General features: G+C 46.0%; 1 protein-coding gene and 1 non-coding gene across 2 annotated transcripts in view; both read right to left on the minus strand.

Moving 5' to 3' along the window:
- STOX1 (storkhead box 1) overlaps positions 1–16,613 on the minus strand; it is a 73,223-nt gene that overhangs the window by 45,128 nt on the left and 11,482 nt on the right. The window lies entirely within an intron of this gene.
- On the minus strand, positions 9,110–9,216 carry LOC129006940 (U6 spliceosomal RNA). The gene has a single exon (XR_008492133.1). It is a non-coding gene; the product is annotated as a U6 spliceosomal RNA (small nuclear RNA).

Below are 16,613 nucleotides of genomic sequence, written 5' to 3' on the forward strand. Positions count from 1 at the left end.
TCCAGCAGGGAGGAAATAGCTTCTCCCTGCAGCTGCAATTTTATCCCTGTAAATGCTGAATTTAACTGTTAGGGTTTAAAAAAAACTTTGGAAAAAAGGAGGAGTTTAAAAGCAGCTTTGGTCCAGGTGCAGTGGCTCATACCTGTAATCCCAGCACGTGACCCCCGTCTTTAGCTGAACTAAGGAGGAGGAAGTCCTAAAACATGAGGAGAGCATTCTGGCCTGCTCTCCCAACCTGCTACCTTGTGCCCTCTTCCTGACTGCTCTTCTGGGTGCAGTGAGCACTCTGAATTCAGACTGACTGCTGAGTACACCATTTCTGACTGACAACTCTGGTCACAGACAGTAGGGGATGGTCCCAGCTCACATACGGTCCACACATAACATCTTGCACACCTCCAGATGTCATAACACAGCAGGACAGACAAATTGGGCAGGACTGCTTAAAACTGCCCCCAGGCAGTCCCTCTGAAAACAAGAACTGACCTGAATTATTTGGGCTGAATTGGGAGGGGCCTCCAAGTTTGTCAGCTGATGGGAGATGAGAGGACATATTAAGTCTTTTTTTGGTTTGTTTTTTCCTTTTTTTAGCCAGGTGCAGTGACTTACGCCTATAATCCTGCCATTTTGGGAGGCTGAGGTGGGAGGATCACTTAAGCCCAGGAGTTCGAGACCAGCCTGGGTAATATAATGAGATCCCATCGCTACAAAAAATTTAAAAATTTCAAAATTGGCCTGGCTTGGTGGTGTACACCTGAGGTCCCAGCTATGTGAGGCTGAGGCGGGAGGATCGCTTAAGCTGGGGAGGTCGAGGCTGCAGTGAACTGAGATCATGCCACTGCACTCCAGCCTGGGTGATACAGCGAGACCCAGTCTCAAAAAACAAGTCTTTAAGAGTTAAAAAAAAAATTTTTGGCCAGGCACCATGGCTCATGCCTATAATCTCAGCACTTTGGGAGGCCAAGGTGGGAGGATCACCTGAGGTCAGGAGTTCAAGGCCAGTCTGACTGACATGGCAAAACCTCACCTCTACTAAAAATACAAAAATTAGCTGGGTGTGGTGGTGCATGCCTGTAGTCCCAGCTACTCGGGAGGCTGAGGCAGGAGAATTGCTTGAACCCAGGAGACGGAGGTTGCAGTGAGCCAAGATCGTGCCACTGCACTCCAGCCTGGGTGACAGAGCAAGACTCTATCTCCAAAAAAAAAAAAAAATTTTTTAAGAAACAGTCTCTTTCTGTCACCCAGGCTGGAGTGCAGTGGTGTGATCACAACTCACTATAACCTCAAACTCCTAGGTTCAAGGGATCCTCTCACCTCAGCATCCCAAGTAGCTGCATCTTGAGTACCTGGGACCACAGCCATGCACCACCATGCTTAGCTAATTTTAAAATTCTTTGTAGAGATAGTCTGGCTATGTTGCCCAGGCTGGTCTCCAACTTCTGGTCTCAAGCAATCTTCCTCCCTAGGCATTAGGAGCCTTATCTACTGTGCATGCCTAGAAGGTAACGTCTTACTTGGTAGCCCTAACAACTGCAAACTCTTTGTTACCAGGGGTGCCATGTGTGCCCTCTGGGGTCATGCATATGAAAGATAGGCATTAATTTATCTCTGGTAAAAAACACTGGCTTATACCTAGAGGTGGTTCAAGTCTTTGAGAAAACCCAGGTAGATCAAGTAGCCCTCAGACATGCACTCTGTGGGCAGCATACCTATAGTGAGTTATGCCATTGGAAAGGTGGTATGGGCCAGGTGGAGTGGCTCACACCTGTAACCCCAGCACTTTAAGAGGCCAAGGTGGGCAGATCTCTTGAGTTCAGGAGTTCAAGATCAGCCTGGACAACATGGTGAAACCCAATCTCTACTAAAAATAACAAAAATTAGCCAGGCGTGGTGGCATGCACCTGTAGTCCCAGCTACTCGGGAGGCTGAGGTGGGAGGATCACCTGAGCCCAGAGAGGTCAAGGCTGCACACAGTGAGCTGTGATCGCACCACTGGACGCCAGCCTGGGTGACAGAAAGAGACCTTGTCTCAAAAGACAAAAAATGGGCTGGGCACAGTGGCTCACACCTGTAATCCCAGCACTTTAGGAGGCTAAGGCGAGTGGATAACCTGAGGTCAGGAGTTCGAGACCAGCCTGACCAACATGGTGAAACTCCTTCTCTACTAAAAATATGAAATTAGCCTGGCGTGGTGGCGCATGCCTGTAATCCCAGCTACTTGGGAGGATGAGACAGGGGAATCACTTGAACCTGGGAGGCGAAGGTTGCAGTGAGCTGATATTGTGCCACAGCACTCCAGCCTGGGCAACAAGAGTGAAACTCTGTCTCAAAAGAAAAAGAAAAAAAAAAAAAAGAAAAAGGCTGGGTGCGGTGGCTCATATTTGTGATCCCAGCTCTTTGGGAGGCCAAGACAGGCATATCACCTGAGGTCAGGAGTTTGAGACCACCCTGACCAACATGAGAAACCCTGGCTCTACTAAAAATACAAAATTAGCCAGGCATGGTGGCTGATGCCTGTAATCCCAGATACTTGGGAGGCTGAGGCAGGAGAATCACTTGAACCCGGGAGGCGGAGGTTGCAGTGAGCCGAGATCACGCCATTGCACTCCAGCCTGGCAACAAGAGTGAAACTCTGTCTCAAAAAAACAAAAAAAAAACAAAGAAAGGTAAGAAAGGTGGTATGAAATTTGTTCTATACTTTAATTGAAGTGACTTATGACCTGACTCAGCCTGAAAAGCCCTGCCATTCAGGTCAGCTTCAAATCACTGGCCAATTATACAGAAGACAGAATTTGCTACAGATTTTTTCCTTGCAGGCCATGACAGTCTTACCAAATTAATAATACACCCAGCTATATGTCCTGAGCCAGTTTAATTCAGAAACTTGAGAGTCACCAGCCTTTCTAAAGTAAACCTTTATGGTAAATGAGATTTGTTCAACTGACTAAAACCAGAAGCCTTGAAGGGTGACCTAAGACCACACAGTGGGGTTGATCTCATCCTGCCCTCACGAGTTCTGCAGGCAATAGCTGAATAAGTGCTGCTTAAGGCGAACCCAACAGATTGGGTCCTAGCACCTGCTGATCACATTAAAACAAAATGACTGGCCAGGCACAGTGGCTCACGCCTGTAATCCCAGAGCTTTGGGAGGCTGAGGTGGGTGGATCACCTGAGGTCAGGAGTTTGAGACCAGCCTGGCTAACATGGTGAAACCCTGTTTCTACTAAAAAACAAAAAATTAGCCGGGCATGGTGGCACGTGCCTGTAATCCCAGCTACTCAGGAGGCTGAGGCAGGAGAATCGCTTGAACCCAGGAGGTGAAGGTTGCAGTGAGCCGAGATTGCACCATTGAACTGCAGCCTGGGCAACAAGAGCAGAACTCTGTCTCCAAAAAAAAAAAAAAAAAAAAGAAGTGTTTCCCAGTCACACAGGTAGTAAGAAATATACTCAGACCACTGCCAAGTACGGCTTCCCTACGACAAGTAAGTCTGACTTCACTTTCAATGCAAAATGAACCTAACACCACCATCTCACATATGAATTCTGATTCTGAGCAACAGAGCGAGACTCCATCTCAAAAAAAAAAAATTAGCCAGGCATGGTGGCATGTGCCTGTAGTCCCAGTTACTCAGGAGGCCGAGGCAGGAATATCTCTTGAGCCCAGGAGCTGAGGCTGCAGTGAGCTATGATTGTGAGACTGCACTACAGCCTGGGTGATAGATTAAGACCCTGTCTTGGAGAAAAAAAAAAAAAAAGACAAAAAAATCCTGAAAGCAGTAAGAGAAAAACTTAAACTCATACAGGCAAATCACAATAAGATTAACAGCTGACTTCTCATCAGAAACAATGGAGGTCAGAAGACAGTGAGATGACATATTTATTTATTTTTGAGAGGGAGTCTCACTCTGTTGCCCAGGCTGGAGTGCAGTGGCACAATCTCGGCTCCCTGCAACCTCCACCTCCCAGGTTCAAGCGTTTCTGCTACCTCAGCCTCCCAAGTAGCTGGGATTACAGGCACTCACCACCAGGCCTGGCTAATTTTTGTATTTTTAGTAGAAATGGGGTTTCGCCATATTGGCCAGGCTGGTCTCGAACTCCTGAACTCAGGTGATCTGCCCGCCTCAGCCTTCCAAAGTGCTGGGATTACAGGCGTGAGGCAACACGCCCGGCTGTTTGTTTTTAAGACAAGAGTCTCGCTCTGTTGCCTAGGCTGAAGTACAGTGGTGCAATCTCAGTTCACTACAACCTCCACCTCCTGGGTTCAAGCAATTCTTCTGCCTGAGCCTCCCAAGTAACTGGGATTACAGGCACACACCACCATGCCCAGCTAACTTTTGTATTTTTAATAGAGACAGGGTTTCACCATGTTGGCTAGGCTGGTCTTGAACTCCTGACCTCAAATGATCCACCTGCCTCAGCCTCCCAAAGTGCTGGGATTACAGGTGTGAGCCACCGTGCCCAGCAAATAGATGTACATATTTTGGGGGGTACATGTGGTAATCTGGTACATTCATACATTCATATAGTGCATAAAGACCATATCAGGGTAATTAGGATATCCATCACCTTAAATATTTATAAGTTTAATGATTTTTTTTACTACCACAATTGGATAATTATATTAGAAAGTGAATTAAAACACAATTAAGTTTATTCTTAGAACACTCAACTTCCTAGAATCTCCCTTTCTCTATTCTTTTCCTTTTTTTTTTTTTTTTTAGATAGTCTCACTCTGTAGCCCAGGCTGGAGTGCAGTGATACAATCATAGCTCACTGCAACCTTGACCTCCCAGGCTCAAGCAACCCTCCCACCTCAGCCTCCTGAGTAGCTGGGACCAAAGGTGTACACAACACACCTTGCTAATTTATTGTTTGTGGAGACAGGCTCTCCCTGTGTTGCCCAGGCTGGTCTCCAACTCCTGGGCTCAAGTGCTCCTCCCCTCAGCTTCCCAACGTGTTGGAATTACAGTTGTGAGCCACCACACCTGGCCTCTCTTGTTTTTTTGTGTTTGTTTGCTTTTTGCTGGTTTTGTTTTTTATTTTTTTCTTGAGACAGGGTCTCGCTCTGTCACCCAGGCTGGGGTGCAGTGGCTCGATCTCGGCTCACTGCAGCCTTGATCTCATGGGCTCAAGCAATCTTCCCACCTCAGCCTCCCAAGTAGCTGGGACTACAGCTGAATGCCACCGTGCCCAGCTAACTTTTGTATTTTTTGTAAAGACAGGATTTCACCACGTTGCCCAGGCTGGTCTTGAACTCCTGAGCTCATGCAATCCACCTGCCTTGGCCTCCCAGTGCTGGGATTACAGGCGTGAGCCACTGTGCCCAGCCAAATGTTTAAAAGTATATCTAAATCAACTTGTGCACGACCACAATGACCACCACAATAATATACATGCCACACTTTGGGAAATATTGCCCTAATCCATTGTGTGGGATGAAAGTGTGTGAATGGAAATAGAAGGCACTGTCTTTGCAAAGTGCCCTGGTTTGATAACCAGGCTTCCTTCTGAAAAGGATGTCTTCAACTATTTTATGCACTTTGTGCTGAAGGCCCATCAAGTAACCACTAAGCTCTACAGCACTTTAAGTTGGAAAGTGTTTAAGGTGGGAGGGAGGGGAGCTCTTTTTATTACCAAGGCTTTCAACCAGCAAATATAACTATGGCCAACTGCAGGGCTAGAGAAATAAGCTTCGGTTTAAAAACAAAAAAAATTCCAGGTGCAGTGGCTCATGCCTGTAATCCCAGCACTTTGGGAGGCCGAGGCAGGCAGATCATGAGGTCAGGAGATTGAGACCATCCTGGCTAACATGATGAAACCCCATCTCTACCAAAAATACAAAAAATTAGCCAGGCGTGGTGGCCTGTAGTCCCAGCTACTCAGGAGGCTGAGGCAAGAGAATCGCTTGAGCCCGGGAGGTGGAGGTTATAGTGAACCGAGCTCGCACCACTGGACTCCAGCCTAGGCGACAGCAAGACTCCATCTCAAAACAAAAACAAAAACAAAAAACACATCTCTGGGCTTTCTGAAAAGCCCTATCCCCAAATGCTATTGCTTTCCAGGTACTGGCCATTTTACATGACCCACAATTACCATTTAAAGGGCATGCCGTATCTTTCTTAGGGTTGTGAAGAGTCAGATGAATGGAAAGTTTAGGAGAAGAGGACTCGGTAAATACTGTGATAAAAAAATCAATAAACACAAAAACTCCTCCTTGCAGGTAATTTTTCAACCTGTATTGCAACAGAAATCAAAATCTAGAACACGGATGAAAGAACAATCATGAGAGGAATTTGAGTAACATATCTCACCCTGTAGGCTTCCACCCTTACTAGCTTTCTGTGTACAAGCGCTTGGCCCAATCAGATGGGAGAGGCCTTGTGCACAAGGCCGGGCAGGAGGTGCCCTGAGCTCCCTGGGTTCTCCCCAGCATGATCCACAGATGAACCTCCCCTGGTTGAGGACTCCTTCCACAGCTCCCAGAGACTGAAACTCCCTCTCTCAGATGGGCAGAAATCACAACTGTCCATTTTTCAAAGCATAATTTTCATCCTGTATAAATTAAAAATAATATGGGCCATTCCATACTATTAGGAAATGGTAATTTATAAATTAAATAATAGGAAGAGTTCAGGAATTACTGGCCTAAGAGAATCATTCAGTGATTCAATGGGTTGAGAACAGCACATCACAGCATGGAACACATCTACACCACAGAATGAAGCTGAAGTCCAGAGACTGGAAGGAGCTGGCCAGTTAGGAGAGAAGTTAGGACTGAAATCCAGGTCTCATGGACACACAGGGCCAATAATGCCCGGTTGAACCTGAAAAAGCAAAGCCTGGGCTACAAGACTGTAGTCCTAATTCAGAAGAAAGTCGTTTCTGTGTCTTAATACCATGGTGATTTTTCAGCACATGAAATCAAGATGGCCGAAGGATATGCTCCAAAGTGACAGAATGAGGCCTCCAGGACAGCCTGAGATGCCAGACGTGGGTCCCATGCCTGGCTTGGCACCCTGTGAGTTCCACAACAATAATTAACTGCTAACGTTGTCAGGCACAGTGGCTCACGCCTGTAATTCCAGCACTTTGGCAGCCCAAGGTAACAGAACTGCTTGAGCCCAGGAGTTTGAGACCAGCCTGGGAAACACAGCAAGAACTCAACTCTACAGGAAAATTAAAAAAAAAAAAAAAATTAGCCAGGCATGGTAGCATGAGCGTGTAGTCCTAGCTACTTGGATGGCTGAGGCAGCAGAATCACTCGCGCCTAGGAACTTGAGGTTACAGTGAGCTATGATCACGCCACTATACTCCAGCCTGGGAGACAGAGTGAGACTGTCTCAAAAAACAAAACAAAACAAACAAACTGTTCATATTCACCGATAGCTCACTGTGTGCTGTGCCCTCTCCTACGTGCTCTATATGTATTGTTTCATTTAATCCTTGCAACCATACTATGAAATTGGTAGTATTATCATCTGTTTCACAGATGGGGAAGCAGAGGCATGAAAGGTTAAGCAAATTGCCCGTCATCTCATATCTGAAGGCCCTCCTCCCCCTTCTTAAATATCTAACCTGACCAGTGGCATTGCAGCTCCAAGCAGTGGCATGGAAAGCCCACGCAAAAGCTGGGTGGAAAGGTGAAAGGTCTTGCAGGCCACTGGGCTTAGGTGGCAGGCAGCAGTACAGCTGGGTTGTGCCTCACCTGGCTGAGGTCTGGGTAGAATTAGCATCTTCCAGTTATGATCCATTAGCAGGGACTAAGGGCCAGGCTCCTTGCCTCTGCCCTGAAGGAGACATGGGAAGGAAAATGACAGATGTGTTTTCCAGGTGTGTCCTCAGGGCAACAGGACCTAGTGCCCTCACTATGTCCCACCTGGCACCCAGGTCAGGGCTGGCCCAGCATGGTTCTTGATCAACAACTAAAGGAAAGGACTTGATCTATTCCAGGCAAGATGGAGGCAGAAGAAGAGAAGACTTAAAAATACTTCTATCGGCCAGGCACAGTGGCTCATGCCTGTAATCCCAGCACTTTGAGAGGCCGAGGCGGGCAGATCACCTGAAGTCGGGAGTTTGAGACCAGCCTGACCAACATGGAGAAACCCCACCTCTACTAAAAATACAAAATTAGCCAGGTGTGGTGGTGCATGCCTGTAATCCCAGCTACTTGAGAGGCTGAGGCAGGAGAAGTGCTTAAACTCGGGAGGTGGAGGTTGCGGTGAGCCAAGATCACGCTATTGCACTTCAGCCTGGGCAACAAGAGCAAAACTACGTCTCAAAAAAACAAAAACAAACAAACAAAAAAACTTCTACCTTCCGGCGTGTGCAGTGGCTTACGCCTGTAATCCCAGCACTTTGGGAGGCCGAGGTAGGTGGATCACTTGAGGTCAGGAATTCGAGATGAGCCCAGCCAACATAGTGAAATCCCATCTCTACTAAAAATACAAAAATTAGCCGGGCGTGGTGTTGCACACCTGTGATCCCAGCTACTTGAGAGGCTGAGGTAGGAGAATCGCTTGAACCTGGGAGGCGGAGGTTGCAGCGAGCTGAGAGCGTGCCATTGCACTCCAGCCTGGGCAACACAGTGATCTCGAGAAAAACAAAACAAAACAAAACCTTCTACCTTCCAATCCCCAAATCCACCCTTGACCCAACAAAACAAACTCCCCCACAACCCAAGCCACCATAATAACATGTGTCTGCTGATGCTCTTTAAACTTAAACTGTGGTCATCTTTTGTTGCTGTTCAAAATATTTTTTTCCCCTCAGTTGATACAGATGTTCTAATTCTCCTAAGGGATTTGTTCCTTTTTGATCCTCAGTGCCACTGTGCCTCTGGAGAATTTAAATGAGTCTACTGAGGTTTCTATTTTCTGGCTTTTTCAAGCACCTGCATTCCTTATTCCTTGGTATCTGGAAGGCATTTTGTTTCACAGAAGGTGTTCAAAGACTCAGGAACTCAAAGGTCAAAATGTACATTTGTAACAGAATTAGAAACAAAGATTTACTAGAGAGATATACTGCCTCCATAGCTCAGGAGACCCAATATTGATTGTTAAGATGTGAATTCTCCCGAAATTAATCTATAGAGTTAACATAATCCTTTTCTTTTTAATTGGAATCCTTCATTAATTTGTATGTCATCCTTGCACAGGGGCCACACTAATCTTCTCTGTATCGTTTGAATTTTAGTATATGTGCTGCCAAAGCAAGCACTAACACAATACTAATAAAAACCTAAGCAGAATTTTTTTTAGAAATAGACAAGTTGATTCTAAAGTTTACATGGAAAAAGCAAAGAACCAATAACAACCAAATAAAAAGAAACAAACTTGAAGGACTCAGAATATCTGATTTCTATACAGCTACAGTAATGAAAACACTGTAGTATTGGAGAAAGCATAGGTGTTACCGATCAAGAAAAAAGAACAGTCTAGAAATAGACACACACACGTGGTCAATTGCTATTTGACAAAAAGCCAGGGTTATCCAATGGAGAAAGGACAGTCTTTTCAACAAGAGAGTTCCTGAAGAATTGGACATCCATATGCAAAAAATAATAATCAACCTCTGGCCAGGAGTGGTAGCTCATGCCTGTAATCCCAGGACTTTGGGGGGCAGGTGGATCAACTGAGGTCAGGAGTTCAAGACCAGCCTGGCCAACATGGTGAAATCTCATCCCTACTAAAAATACAAAAAACATTAGCCAGGTCTGGTGGTACATGCCTGTACTCCCAGCTATTCAGGAGGCTGAGGCAGGAGAATCGCTTGAACCCAGGAGGCACAGGTTGCAGTGAGCTGAGATCACACCACTGCACTCCAGCCTGGGTGACAGAGCAAGACTCCGTCTCAAATAATAATAATAATAATAATAATAATAATAAAACCTCAATCTATAACTTGTACCACATACAAAAATTAACATGAAATGCATCATAGATTTAAATGTTAAATCTCAAAATAGAGGTGGGCACAGTGGCTCACACCTGTAATCCCAGCACTCAGGGAGGCTGAGGTGGGAGGATCACTTGAGCCCAGGAGTTCGAGACCAGCAATATGGCGAAATCCCATCTCTACTAAAAATACAAAAACTGGGGCCGGGTGCAGTGGGTCACACCTATAATCCCGGCACTTTGGCAGGCCAAGGAGGGTAGATCACCTGAAGTTAGGAGTTCAAGACCAGCCTGGCCAAGATGGTGAAGCCCCGTCTCTACTAAAAATACAAAAATTAGCCAGGCGTGGTGGCATATGCCTATAATCCCAGATACTTGGGAGGCTGAGACAGGAGAATCGCTTGAATCCGGGAGGTAGAGGTTGCATTGAGCCAAGATCTCGCCACTACACTCCAGCCTGGGCAACAAGAGGGAAACTCCGTCTCAAAAAAAATAAAAATAAAAAAAAAAAAATTAGCCAGGTGTTGCCAGGTACGGTGGCTCATGCCTGTAATCCCAGCACTTTGGGAGGCCGAGGCGGGCAGGTCATGAGGTCAGGAGATCGAGACCATCCTGGCTAACACAGTGAAACCCTGTCTCTACTAAAAATACAAAAAAATTAGCCAGGCATGGTGGCAGGTGCCTGTAGTCCCAGCTACTCAGGAGGCTGAGGCAGGAGAATGGCGTGAACCTGGGAGGCGGAGGTTGCAGTGAGCCGAGATGGCGCCACGGCACTCCAGCCTGGGCAACAGAGCGACACTCCATCTCAAAAAAAAAAAAAAAAATTAGCCAGCTGTTGTGGTGCACAACTGTAGTCCCAGCTACTTGGGGATGCTGAGGCAGGAGGATCACCTGAGCCTTGGGAGGTTGAGGCTGCAGTGAGCTGTGATCACACCACTGCACTTCATCTTGGGTGACAGAGCGAGACTCCATCTTGAAGAAAAAAAAAATTAAAACATTCAAAAAACACTGGTAAGAAATTAAAAAGACAAGCTGGCCACACACTGTAGCTCACACCTATAATCCCAGCACTCTGGGAGGCTGAGGAGGGTGGATCAATTGAGGTCAGGAGTTCAAGATCAGCCTGGCCAACATGTCAAAACCCTGTCTCTACTAAAAATACAAAAATCAGCTGGGCATGGTGGTGCGCACCTGTAGTCTCGGCTACTTGGGAGGCTGAGGCAGGAGAATCAATTGCAAGTGGGAGGTGGAGGTTACAGTGAGGCGAGATCGCACCACTGCACTCCAGCCTGGTTGACAGAGTGAGACTCCATCTCAAAAATAAATAAATATTAAAAAATAAAAAGACAAGCCACAGTCTGGGAAAAAACACATAACTGACAAAGGACTTGTATCTAAAATATATGAAGAAATCCTACAATTTAATAAGGAAAAAAACTTTTTTCATGGGTAAAACATTTCGACAGACACTTATTAAGGAAGATACAGGCCAGGCATGGTGGCTCATGCCTATAATCGCAGCACTTTGGGAGGCTGAGGCCGGTGTATCACCTGAGGTCAGGAGTTCAAGACCAACCTGGCCAACATGGTGAAACCCTATCTCTACTAAAAATACAAAAATTTGCTGGGTGTAGTGGCAGGTAACTGTAATCCCAACTACTCAGGAGGCTGAGGCAGGAGGATCACTTGAACCCAGGAGGCAGAGGTTGCAGTGAGCCAAGATCATGCCATTGCACTCCAGTGTGGGAGACACTCTATCTCCAAAAAAAAAAAAAAAAAGATCCAGACACAGCAAATAAGCACACATGAAAAGATGCTCAACTCACTAGTCATTAGGGAAATACAAATTAAAGTCACAATGAACTACCACTATCCAACAATTTTTTTTTTTTTTTTTTTGAGACAGAGTCTTGCTGTCTCCCAGGCTAGAGTGCAGTGGCACGATCTCGACTCACTGCAAGCTCCCCCTCCTGGGTTCACGCCATTCTCCTGCCTCAGGCTCCCAAGTAGCTGGGACTACAGGCGCCCGCCACCACGCCCGGCTAATTTTTTGTATTTTTAGTGGAGACAGGGCTTCACCGTGTTAGCCAGGATGGTCTTGATCTCCTGACCTCGTGATCCGCCCACCTCAGCCTCCCAAAGTGCTGGGATTACAGGCGTGAGCCACTGAGCCCGGCCCACTATCCAACTATTAGTCCAGCCAAAAATGATAAAATAGGCCGGGCACGGTGGCTTACACCTGTAATCCCAGCACTTTGGGATGCTGAGGTGGTTGGATCATCTGAGGTCAGGAGTTCAAGACAAGCTTCGCCAACATGGTGAAACCTTGTCTCTACTAAAAATACAAAAATTAGCTGGGCGTGATGATGGGCACCTGTATCCCAACTACTTTGGAGGCTGAGGTAGGAAAATTGCTTGAACCCGGGAGGCAGAGGTTGCAGTGAGCGGAGGTCGCTCCATTGCACTCCAGCCTGGGCAACAAGAGCGAAATTCCATCACACACACACACACACACACACAAAAAAAACCCGATAACAAAAATAATAACATACTGATAATATCAAATGAACTGGAATTCTCATACATTGATGGCACGATTGCAAAGTGGTACAATCATTTTGAAAAGCAGCCCTCCAATTCACACCTGGTTATTCACCCAAGAGAAATGAAAACATGTCCACAGACCTGTTGATGAATGTTATTATAGTTCTACTCAAAATCACCAAAATCTCACCTAGGTACAGTGGCTCATGGCTATAATCCCAGCACTTTGGGAGGCCAAGACGGGAGGATTGCTTGAGACCAGGAGTTTGGGACCAGTCTGGGGAACACAGTGAGACTCCATCACTACAAAAAAAGTAGCTGGTGTGGTGGCCCACGCCTACAGCCCCAGCTATTCAGGAGGCTGAGGGGGGAGGATGGCTTGAGTCCAGGAGTTTGAGGTTGCAGTGAGCTGTGATTGCACCACTGCACTCCAGCATGGGTGACAGAGTGAGACTCTGTTTCAAAAAATTAAAATATAAAAATATAATTTATAAGTAATTACCATTATGTAGTACCAGTCAGCCATGCGCTGCCAGACCCTACATCTCCCTTCCATCAAATGAATACAGTCACAGCTGATGGCTTTAGACTCGGGGAGTCAAAGGCTCATTTAGTTTACAAAGAATTTCACAAGGGACCTCCTAATCCTTAATGAACTGCTAAAGAAATGGCACAGAGCCAGCCAGGCGCAGTGGCTCACACCTGTAATCCCAGCACTTTGGGAGGCCAAGGCAGGTGGATCACGAGGTCAGGAATTCAAGACCAGCCTGGCCAAGATGGTGAAACCCCATCTCTATTCAAAATACAAAAAAATGAGCCAGGCATGGTGGCGGGCGCCTGTAATCCCTGCTACTCGGGAAGCTGAGGCAGAGAATTGCTTGAACCCCGGAGGCGGAGGTTGCAGTGAACTGAGATCGCGCCACTGGACTCCAGCCTGGGTGAGAGAGCAAGACTCCATCTCAAAAAAAAAAAAGAAATTGTACAGAGCCATGGAGAGGCACCTCGCATCAACAAGAAAAAGGATCACTTTGCATACCTTTTCCTCAAAAGATAAATTAAGAGAAAAAACAGTCAATTATCATGGAATAAGCCTAACACTGTAAATGATCTTGACAAGCAGTTTCTGTCTCCTCATCTATTAAAAGCTAGCTGTTCTAGAAATTTCTCTACATTGTAAAAGCTTAACGTGAATTTCTACTAGCACAGAATGTAGCTAAACCTCCAGGATGGCCTCTGAAAGCCCTCTGATCTATGAAACCTATGAACCTATGGGATGTCCAAACTCTGCCCCTTCCTGAAACCTCCACTGTGGGGTTGAAGGTCGGGGGAATAACATCTTCAAATAGGGCATTTCTGCATCCCAATGCCACAACTTTGGAGCAAGGCAAGGATGGTGGCTGCCATTTATAAGGGGAGGATGGCTCTACTCCAGGTCACATGGTTAATATTCTTCAGATGGCCCAGACTTCATGTCTAGTGTTCTTTCCATGATCTCCCAACACACACACCTCCCTGGGTGTGGGACGTGGGCAGTTTTCACTGTGGTCTCTGTCCACTCCACAATGGGGCTCTGAGACATGGCTCTCTGTAAGGTGGGCCCTGGGCTCATGGGACAAGATGATCAGCTCCTTCCACAGGAAGATACTCCAAAGGGACCCAGAGTTTCCCAGGAACTCCTCCAACATCTACCCACAAGGAGCTTGGCAAAAACGGGCTTCGCTGGTGGAATGAGACTGGAGCATTCAGATTATTCTCCTGCCTCTTGGATGGAGACCATCAGCATAACAAGGTCTCCCGAAGCCTTTGCACTCATGAAACCTGTTTAAACATGTTATCCAAACACACTCAACTGGGAAACTCTCTTTCATGTAATCCCTACTTACATCCTACAGAACTAGTGTTTCTGCACCCTAGAACAATGCTATTAACTTCCTGGCACTTATACGTTGATTTTTTTAATGACTTAAGAAAACTTGTTTCCAAGAAAAAATAATACATGTAATATGCTAACATTTATGTAAAAATGGAGGCAGATATGTCTATCCATATTATTTGTAGATTTATAAACTATCTATGGAAGGATTAGAAAACTGGTCACTGCAGCCATCTCCAGAGAAAGGTAATCAGTGGTTGGGATAGGGAAATGAGAGACTTTTTCCTGTATACCCTTTCATACTATGTGAATGTGTTACAGGAGCAACCCATCAAGTGAAACTCAAATTAAAATAAAAGGTACTAAAAGTAATATATATTTAAAAATCAAAAACAGAATGGGCACGGTGGTTCATGCCTGTAAGCCCAGCACTTTGGGAGACCGAGGCGGGCAGATCACGAGGTCAAGAGTTCAAGACCAGCCTGACCAACATGGTGAAACCCCGTCTCCACTAAAAATACAAAAATGAGCCGGACTTGGTGGCAGGCACCTGTAGTCCAGCTACTCAGGAGGCTGAAGCAGGAGAATCGCTTGAACTCTGGTGGCAGAGGTCGCAGTGAGCCGGGATCGCACCACTGCACTCCAGCCTGGGCAACAGAGCGAGACTCTGTCTCAAAAAAAAAAAAGCAAAAAGCAAGAACATTTACAAGTGCATGTGTGCACATACACACACACCCCACAGCCATATTCCATACCAGAGATAAAACAAACCACTGTTGGCCAGGCACGATGGCTCATGCCTATAATCCCAGCACTTTGGGAGGCCGAGGCGGCAGACCACCTGAACTCAGGAGTTCAAGACAAGCCTGGGCAACATGGCAAAACCCTGCCTCTACTAGAAATACAAAAAATTAGCCAGGCGTGGTGGCTCATGCCTGTAATCCCAGCTACTTGGGAGGCTGAAGCATGAGAATCACTTGAAGCAGGAAGGTGGAGGTTGCAGTGAGCCAAGATCACACCAGTGCACTCCAGCCTGTATGACAGAATGAGACTGTCTCAAAAAAGAAACAAACAAAAATAAATAAATAAATAAAACAAAATAACCACTGTTAATATTTGGTGCTTGGACCAGGGGCAGTGGCTCATGCCTGTAACCCCAGCACTTGAGCCCAGCCTGGGCAATGTGGTGAAACCTCATCTCTACCAAAAAAACCCCACAAAAATTAGCCAGGCTCATAACCCAGTCTTGAAATAAATAAATAGATAAAAATTTAAAAATAAAGTAAAATAAAATAAATAGTTGATGCTTGTACTTAGTCCCACTTCTCTACTTTTGCTTTTGTTGCCTGTGCTTTTGGTGTCATATCCAAAAAATCATTGTCAAGATCTATGTCATTAAGCTTTTCCCCATGTTCTCTTCTAGGAGTCTTAGTGTCCGATCTTACATTTAACTCATTTTGAGTTGGCTGTTGCGGATGGTATAAGAAAAGGGTACAATTTCATTCTTTTGCATGTGGAGATTGTTCTCCCAGGACATTTGTTGAAGAGACCTTCTTGTTCCCATTGTGTGTTCTCAGCACCCTCAAGGAAGATCAGTTGACTGTATATGTGTGGGTTTATTTCTGGGCTCTCTATTCTGTTCCATTGCTGTATATATCTGTGTTTATGCTGGTACCACGTTTTAATTACTATATCTTTGTAATACCTTTTGGTTTTTGTTTTGTGTGTGTGTGGTTTTTGTTTTGTTTGAAACGGAGTCTCACTCTGTATAGTGGCGCAATCTCGGCTCACTGCAACATCTGCCTCCTGGGTTCAAGCGAATCTCCTGCCTCAGCCTCCAAAGTAGCTGGGATTACAGGCTCCCACTACCACACCTGGCTAATTTTTGTATTTTTAGTACAGATGGGGTTTTGTCATGTTGGCCAGGCTGGTCTCAAACTCCTGACCTCAGGTAATCCACCCGCCTTGGCCTCCCAAAGTGCTGGGATTATAGGCGTGAGCCACCATGCCCGGCCTGTAATGTATTTTGAAATCAGGAAGTGTGATGCTTCAAGCTTTGTTTTTTATTGTTCTTTTTTTCAGGCATCCCCCAAGCCAGAAAGACTCCCAGCTGTGTTTTTCTTTCTCAGAGTCATTTTTGGCAGAGGCCAAAGTGGGAGGATTGCTTGAGCCCAGGAGTTCAAGACCAGCTTTGGCAAAAGAGCGAGACCTTGTCTCTACAAAAAAATTAAAAATTAGCCGGGTGTGGTGGCACGCACCTCTGGTCCCAGCTACTCATGAGACTGAGGGGGGAGGATAGCTTG

This window comes from Pongo pygmaeus, chromosome 8 (genome assembly GCF_028885625.2).
Source record: "Pongo pygmaeus isolate AG05252 chromosome 8, NHGRI_mPonPyg2-v2.0_pri, whole genome shotgun sequence".
Classification (NCBI taxonomy): domain Eukaryota; kingdom Metazoa; phylum Chordata; class Mammalia; order Primates; family Hominidae; genus Pongo; species Pongo pygmaeus.